Source organism: Triticum aestivum, chromosome 4A (assembly GCF_018294505.1).
Source record: "Triticum aestivum cultivar Chinese Spring chromosome 4A, IWGSC CS RefSeq v2.1, whole genome shotgun sequence".
In the NCBI taxonomy this organism is placed as follows: domain Eukaryota; kingdom Viridiplantae; phylum Streptophyta; class Magnoliopsida; order Poales; family Poaceae; genus Triticum; species Triticum aestivum.
The window spans coordinates 395,504,913-395,513,895 of record NC_057803.1 but is presented as its reverse complement, the minus strand read 5'-3'; positions in this window follow the sequence as shown (position 1 = coordinate 395,513,895).

Sequence of the window (8,983 nt, the reverse complement as noted above, 5' to 3'; positions counted from 1 at the left end):
ATGGCTTAGGGCAGCACTTATTTGGTGGACGGGTCGGTGATTTGGGTGGAAGGTGTCGCACCGGCGGTTGGGGCATGTGATATGTGGAAGGAGAAGGAGGATGGGGGTCGGGTGTGGATTACCTGCCTGGATAGGCGAGGCCGAGCAACGTGGAAGAGGGTCGCCGACGAGGAGGCGGTGCTGCAAACAAGGAGTGAAGGTTTCAACTTGGAAGGGAAGGCGAAAACAGGGGAAATGTGGCTTTTGGTAAGGGGGAGGGGGCGGGGAGGAAGATATTTCCACACAAGCCGAAAAATTGGAATCGCTTCAGCGAAAAAACTGGCGCGCAAAGTGTCATCAGACATGGTCCCTTATTCAGAACTGTGTATGATATGTGAAAATCACAAATGATTCAGATAACTTAACCCATGTGTGTTGAGTTTGAACGTCAAAATTTTTGGTTCGAATTTCCCTGGTTACAGTGGCCATCCACGTCATTGCATAATTTGGGTACACAAAGGAGACTAACTTCTTAATCGAGCAAGTTCAGCAATTAAACATAGCTAGCTGACCTAAACATTACTCTAACAAATTAAAGACCGACGCTCTTAATTAAACAAAACAAAGAGTACTACTATGACTGGTGCTCGTCGATCTCCACTGCCGCATCCATGTCCAGCTCGCGCCCGACGGTCTCCTGGGGAAGGAGCTCCATGGCATCAATTGCACCATACTCGGCAAGCATCTCGCCATCCGCATCCACCATATCTTTGGAATTGGCCGCCACGAGCTTGGCGTGGGTGGCCGCGATCTGGGCTCTGGCGGGCTCCGTTGTGGCAAGGTATGCCGCGCAGGAATGGACGGCTGCTCGAACTCTCTCGGTGATTGCTAACTCTTCGGCCGTGGGTTGCCGACCATTGTCGGAGAAGCTTCATTCGATTTGTGCAGTGACTGCCACGAGCTGGGCGTGGATGGCCTCGACATGGAAGTGGGCGGCCTCCATCAGGGCTTAGGCTGCCGCTGCAGAACGGACAGCTGTTGTGCCACTCTTGCTAGTTGCTATCCCCAAGGCAGATGCTGCTGCAGCCGCCCGAGAAGCAACAACGGCCGTTTGGGCTGCCTTGGCCGCCCGGACGCAGACTGCGGTCGCCCTCACAAAGCTTGTTAGCACGCGCCTGGCGGCTGCGGCCGCGCTCTCGCCGGAGTGGGCCGCCGAAGTTACCCTCACGACGTTTGGTGTACTATACACCAACGGTATAGTGAAATGATATTTGGGGAGTGAGCTAGTGTGCTTGACACACCGACTATGGACTGTAGCCGACGCACCTTCTCGCGTAAGCCATAGGCGTACTATACATTGACGGTGCTCCAAGATATTTTGTGCTGCATCTCACATGGTTGGTCATAATAAACCGTGTGCGATCTAATTGATTTATCGTCTTGATTTGAATTACATAATGGGGTCACAACTACAAAGGATGGTGTTTGAATTGCTAGAACTTTTATCTACACTGAACATGCAACTATAGGTGTGTCGTAAAAAATGGAATTATTCAGGGTTCGTTTGGACGTTTCGGTACATTAACTTGGTTTTGTAGGCATTTCAGGTGCATAATTCTAATTTGAACTACATGCATATGCTCCAATGCATATAAATGGGTTGAAAAATCAAATATGTGTCCTTGGTTGCATTCTTAGGTCCCATGCAAGAAATGGGAATGAATGTCACACACCCGACCACCGTCACTCGGTCGCAAACATTGAGATACCTGGTTTTTAAATTCTAGTAAATCCAAAACTCGTTCGAAATTCATGAAACTTGGCATGATATCATGGAGCGGCATCAACATCCCGTGGTAAAAAAATCTATCCCATTTGTGGCAGGTTTGGGTATAAGCTTCTCACAAACCAGAGCTTCTGACAACAAGTGTGACGGTTTCGGTAGGGAACGTGCCACCTTTGGGGACGAAACGATATCCGTTGCCTCTTATTGCTTTCAAAATATTTTGAGTGTCAACATAGAACAACAGGAGTGTTGTGTTTAATTTTGGAATTTATCGGGGTTCGTTTGGACATTTTTATACATTAACTGGGTTTCCCAGACATTTTATATGCATAATTCAAATTTGAACTACATGCACATTCTCCGGTGCATATAAACTGGTTGAAAAATCAAATTTGTGTCCTTGGTTGCATGCTTAGGTCCCATGCAAGAAATGGGAATGAATTTCAAACACCCTGCCACTATCACTCGGCCACAAACATTGAGATACCTAGTTTTTAAATTCTAGTAAATCCAAAACCCGTCTAAAATTCATGAAACTTGGCATGCTATCATGGAGTGGCATCAACATGATGTGGTAAATTTTTTGTGCCATTTGGGGCAGGTTTGGGTATAAGCTTTTCACAGACTAGAGCTTCTCACAACAAGGATGATGGTTTCGGTAGGGAACATGCCACCTTTGGGGATGAAACGATATTTTGAGTGTCATAATAGACCAACAGGAGTGTTGTGTTTAATTTTGGAATTTTTCGGGGTTTGTTTGGACATTTTTATACATTAACTAGGTTTTCTAGGCATTTTACGCGCATAATTCAAATTTGAAATACATGCACATTCTCTAATGCATATAAACTGGTTGAAAAATCAAATATGTGTCCTTGGTTGCATGCTTAGGTCCCATGCAAGAAATGGGCATCAATTTCAAACACCCTGCCACCATCACTCGGCCACAAACATTGAGGTATTTGGTTTTTACATTCCAGTAAATCCAAAACTCGTTGAAATTCATCAAACTTAGCATGCTATCATGGAGCGGCATCGACATGTCGTAGAAAATATTTTGTCCCATTTGTGGCAGGTTTGGGTATAAGCTTGTGGGGACCCCGATTTATAAGTCGTGATCACCGAATGCACGTGCACAGTGATCCCAGAGATCACTGCTCACTGAACACACAGAAACTGAATAACAAGAGTCTTACATCCGTACATACAGTCTTACACAAATTATGACCATTATGGTCAAGTCTTACATAGATAAAGCCACTAGGCTGAGTACCAAATAAACTTAAGCAGCGGAAATCTTCGTCGATAAGTAGAACCCATGCCATCTGCCTTAACCCTACAGACATTCTGACTGGGAAACGTCCTAGTTCGCATGTTCGTCTGCAAAGAATTCTTCTTCGAACTCATGTTCTTCCATGCCTGGCCAATTAAATAACCAGTGGCAAGCCAATGAGTACTTTGAATGTACTCGCAACCCATGATTGGAACAGGGCACAACAATGCAATGACATAACACTAAGTAGGTAGTTTGCAGAAAGCTAGTTTTGAGTGCAATGACATGATCTATCAATATGTAAAGTGTGCATCACGAGAGTACAAATATCCGCATGGACAAGTTACAGATATCAACATATGCAGAGTTGGACACCAATCCAACTTGTTCATCATGTCAAGCCATCTGACTCACCCCAAATGGTTTATCAACACACACACACATAGTCTGTATACTCTGGACGTAGTTTAAGCAGCACCGCCCAACTGTCCTTGACCATGGACACGGCTATTCGAATAGTTTTACACTCTGGGGAGGTTGCACACTTTACCCGCAAGATCCGGGGAACTTCCGTGTCATCCACGACCCGCGGTACCTCAAGTACCCGGGTTAAGCACCCGATCATTACCTTTCCCTAGACGGCACTAACATAGAGTCCACTCGATTGGTAGTAACCCCCGTGCCCAACATTCACATCTTAAAATTGTGGAGCCTTGCTCCCATATTCATCACATACCACAAGCATGGGGTACCAACGGTGTGTCCGGTGCCCTGTGAAAACAGTCATGGCCGCCATACCTAGCACGACCCTCTCCCGAGAGAGCGCAACAACGACTCTCCCGTCACTAGTAATGCGGGCTCCAAGCTAGTATCGGCCTAGGTAATCAATAATGCCCTTTCCCATATAAGGGTAGAGTGGTCGCACATGTAAGGTTGGGATAGTCGACAAATCTTAAATCTAATCCGTTTTCAAAAACAACACACACACACATGCCTTGGTACACCACTTTGTCATCAAGTGGTTACCCATCTCATTATCTCCCTCGGGCATAAGTGGCACCCGACGTGGTTTTCAAAAAAGTCTTTTGAAAATACTTTGCCTCCATCACCATGCATATCCCCGTCCCTTTTTGCGTAGCAACTACTCTAGCATCCTACCTACTCCCACCGGCATAATCCTCAGAAGGAGGTAGGGTCATGCACCATGCAACTATCAACGAGGAAGTAACAGTGGCAAACCACACCATGTGGTCACCTCATCATCATGTCTCTGATCCAAGCAATAAAAATGCCATATGACATGCATAAAAAGGTTTCACAGACATGGTCAAAGGGCTTATTGCTTGGCTCGGCAATGTCTTCTAGGTGTTCAAAATCTTCTGGTCCAACTCCCTCGTCAACAACGCAATCTATCGTCGCAAAATAATAACGATAAAATAAGGCAATAATAAAACAGAAAAACCAATGTGCTCAGAAAAATGTCAACTCATTTTTGCTAAATACTAGGGTTAAAACTAAGAAGGGGAAAATTCTTATTTCTGGATTTGGAGCTGCAGATACAGAGCAATGGATTTTCAAACATGGATTTAATCGCTCAAATTTGAATTTAAATTTGAATAGCAAAGAAAAGTTGGTTGGGCATGTATGAAAGTTACACCATTAAATAGGAGGGATTTTTACAGGATTTTAGGAACTGGAATTATTGCATTTGGATTAATATTTAATCCTGTGGAATTTTGGAAAAGGTATAGAAAAAGATAAAGAAAAAGGGCACTGTGCCCGCTGGGCCAGAACAGCTGCAGTGCAGCAGGCCCAGAGGGGAAAAGGCCCAAGCGAGCTAGCGCGCGCGTCAGATTTTCAAACCTGACGGGCGGGGCCCAGGCGTCAGCGAGAGAGAGAGGGGCGAGGGAGAGGTGAGGATGACAGGTGGGCTCCACCTGTCATCTCTAACCTCGCGACAGGGAGGTTGGCGAGCTCACCGGCGACACTACAGGGCACGGCAGGTCGAGCGGGTGGCACCGTTGGATTCAGGTGGACGTCACCATTCGGGTGGTGGTGGATGTGGTCTCCGGGGCAGCCTGGTTCGCCGGCGACGAGGCCATGCGGCAGAGGTGCTTCGGGTGTCGGTGGTTCCAGCCGCTACCGACTGCAAAAAGAGTGGGGGAGAGACGGGAAAGGGTCAGTGATGCCCTGTAGTTCCAGATTGAGAGATAACGGGGGCGGAGGAGGCCTGCACCGCGCGAACGCCTACGAGCCGAGGCGGCGGAGCTCGAGCTTGATCTCGAGCTCGGGCGGCTCTGGAGACAAATGGGTGGTGCGGGAGGTGGATTAGGAGTGTGGGGGAGCGACAAGGAGTGAGAGAGAGCCTCGGGGTCGCCTTATATAGGCTGACCGAGGTCCATCGTAGGCGCGGCCTACGGGTGCCCGCGGGATCGGCTCGAGTGGCCGTTAGAGAGGGAATGGAGGGCTCGGGGGTGTTCGTGGGAGTGGTCTAGGGTGCCAGGGAGAGAGAGGAGAGCGGGGCGAGCTGCGGGCAGGCCACAGGGGCTGCGCGAGCATTGGCCGAGCGGGGCGGCGTTCTGGCGCGAGCTACAGGAGGGAGACGAGGGCGCGGGCGCAAGTGGGTGGCTTGCTGGCATGGAGCGGACGTCGAGGGGCACCGACTGGCGCGCGGGGGAGGCTCGAGGTGGCCGGGAGACGCGGCGTCAATGGTCGGGTGCCCTGCCAGGCGCTCCAGAGCGCGAATTTTGCCGGCATCCACGGCTTTCCTGCGTCCGCGTGCGTCCACTTGCATCTGGCAGCTGCAGGGGGCATGGGCAAAAGCTGGGGAGAGCCTTGGATGCTCTGGAAGGCTGAGAGGAGAGAGGGAGCCTGAGAGAGAGGGAGGAATCCACTGTCTAGAGAAGAAAAATGGGGTTCTCCCCCTTCATCATTGCCTCCTCGGGCAGCAAAGCACACATGTGCTAGAGGGGAACCAGGAGGGGTCGTGCTAGAAAGTTGAGCCTACGGAGATTAGTGGAAGAGGCCAAAAATGGGATTTTGGTAAAGTGGCAGAAGGTGTTTGATGCTGGTTTGGGCAAGTAGATGATTTCCATTTGCCATGAGAATTAACAGTATGGAATGGCACATAGAAGTAGGATGTTCCACCAAGTTTGAGCTCATTTGGGCAAAGTAGCCAATGTAACTTTGGTAAACCCTAGAAATCAACAGAAATGGACTTTCCAAGATTTAGTCATGCAAATTTATTCTCCTTGATGCACCAATTAGTGTAGGGTCATAATTTCAGGTTCTAAACATGTCCACAAAAGTTGAGATCAAAAGGAGAAAGTTGCCAATGTAAACTTGTTCAAATTTGGTTATGGATAGAGAGGGTTTTGGGGCACTTTGATCAAGATAACATTCTCTCCAACTTGTGCCATTTGCTCTAGATGCATTATTACACCATTTGAGCATGTGCACCAAGTTTGAGAGCCTTTGGACATGTTTGACAGTGCAAAGTTGTTCAAACTTGAAAAAGGACAGAAGTGGTTTTCAGAGGGTTTCATGGGGTTATACTATTCTCCATGTCATGAGACTTGGCAAGATCATCAAACATCTCATATGTGACATGCTAGAATTTTCTTGGAATTGTTGGGGAATATTTCCTATAGAAATATTCAAATCCTTGAAATGGGTAGAAATGGTTTTGGGATGTTTTGTCTAATATTTTGAACATGACCATGTGTTGAAACTCATATATATGGAAAATATATGTCCACAGAGTTTCCCTCATTTTTGTCAAATATTTTTGAAACAATAAAATAAATTTTCCCTATTAAAGACCATTTTGGCCTTAAGAAAAAGCTTTTAAATAAAATAGGAAAATAACTGTTAAAATTATATTTTTGTGGGTTAGGAATCCTATATTTAATAGGTTTCAAATATACTATTTGAAATATTTTTCATACCCCAAATCAAGTGTAGTGCAAACCTTAATTCAGGGTTTTTTGGAAAACTAATTTTTGAAAATACTACTTGGCCAAATTATTTTTGTAAGAAAATACTATATTGCACTATACACATGGCATGATCATTGGGCAGAAGTTTGGGGCAAGGAGATGAACTACAGAAGGTGGAGTAGTTGAATTTAAAGAGCACTTCAAAAACCACACAGAGAAGACCAACTTCAAAATGAAAGCCAAATAATGCAAAAGTTTTTGTTGGTCCAAATTTTCATGCTTTTATTAATGCAAAAGACATGTTACAAAATACAGGGTGTGACAAACCTACCCCCTTACAAGAATCTCGTCCCCGAGATTCCTAAACTAGGCTTTGAAGAGATACGGAAACTCGGATCTAAGGTACTCTTCATGTTCCCAGGTTGCTTCGGCTTCAGTGTGGTTGCTCCACTGGACCTTGAAGTACTTGATGATGTGGCTTCGAGTGCGTCGCTCAGCCTCGTCCAAAATGCAGATGGGTCTCTCATGGTAAGTCAAATCAGGCTAAAGGTCAATGGCTTGGTGATTGACGTCCTTCTAAAGATCAGGCTTGTTTGGAACTTGGAGACACTTCCGGAGTTGTGACACATGGAATATGTTGTGCACATCGGATAGTTCAGGTTGCATTTCCAACTGGTAAGCCACTTCTCCGCATCGTGCGGTGATCTCGAAGGGGCCGATAAATCTTGGTGTGAGCTTTCCCTTAACGTGGAAACACTTTGTTCCCTTAAGAGGAGTTACTCGCAGGTATACATGGTCTCCGACTTGGAAGTCTACTTGTCGGCGACGAGTGTCAGCATAGCTCTTCTGTCTTCACTTGGCGGTCTTTAGTCGCTCTCTGACTAGCTGAACTTGCTCTTCTGCTTCACGGAGGATATCTGGCCCAAATACTAGTCCTTCTCCGGTTTCTGACCAATTGAGGGGCGTGCGGCACTTCCGTCCGTATAACACCTCAAATGGTGCCATTCGAAGGCTTGACTGATAACTGTTGTTATAGGAGAACTCGGCAAAAGGGAGGCATTCTTCCCACTTAGCTCCGTATGCTAAGACACAAGCTCAGAGCATGTCTTCGAGTATCTGATTCACTCGCTCTATCTGACCTTCGGTTTGTGGGTGGAAAGCAGTGTTGAAGGACAATTTGGTTCCCATAGCCTCTTGGAACTTCTTCCAAAACCTCGAGGTAAACTGGGTCCCTCGATCGGATATGATCTCCTTAGGAACACCATGAAGGCTTACAATTATGTTGATGTAAAGGGTTGCCAGCTGATTGCCATCATAGTTAGTCTTGACAGGAATGAAATGGGCTACTTTAGTCAAATGATCGACTATGACCCAGATGAAGTCATGCCCCTTGTTTGACCTAGGTAGTCCAGTGATGAAATCCATTCCGACTTTATTCCATTTCCACTCGGGGACCTTGAGTGGTTGCAGCAATCCAGCAGGTCGCTGATATTCAGCATTAACCCTTTGGCATACATCACACTTTGCAACATAGGTGGCAATCTCTCTTTTCATCCCGTGCCACCAAAATCTTTCTTTCAGGTCTTAATACATCTTGGTCCCTCCAGGATGGATGGAATACGGGGTGTCATGAGCTTCTTGCAAGATCAAGTGCTTGAGCTCAACCTTCTTTGGTACGCAAATGCGATTCCTAAACCACAAAGTTCCTTGCTCATCCTCGGAGAATCCTGGGGCCTTGCCTGCCTTTTGATTTTCCTCTTGATGGCTTCAATACCCTCGTGTCCCTTCTGGGCTTCCTTAACATCATACATCAGCATAGGCTTGACTTCGAGGTTGGCCAAGAATCCTGGTGCAACCAGTTCCAATCCAAAGCTTTCAAGTTCCTTATACAAGGCGGGTAGCTTTTCCTTAACCATAGCATTCAAGGAACGAGCCTTTCTGCTTAATTCCTCTGCTACCACATTAGCCTTTCCAGGGTGGTATTGAACACTGAGATCATAATCCTTG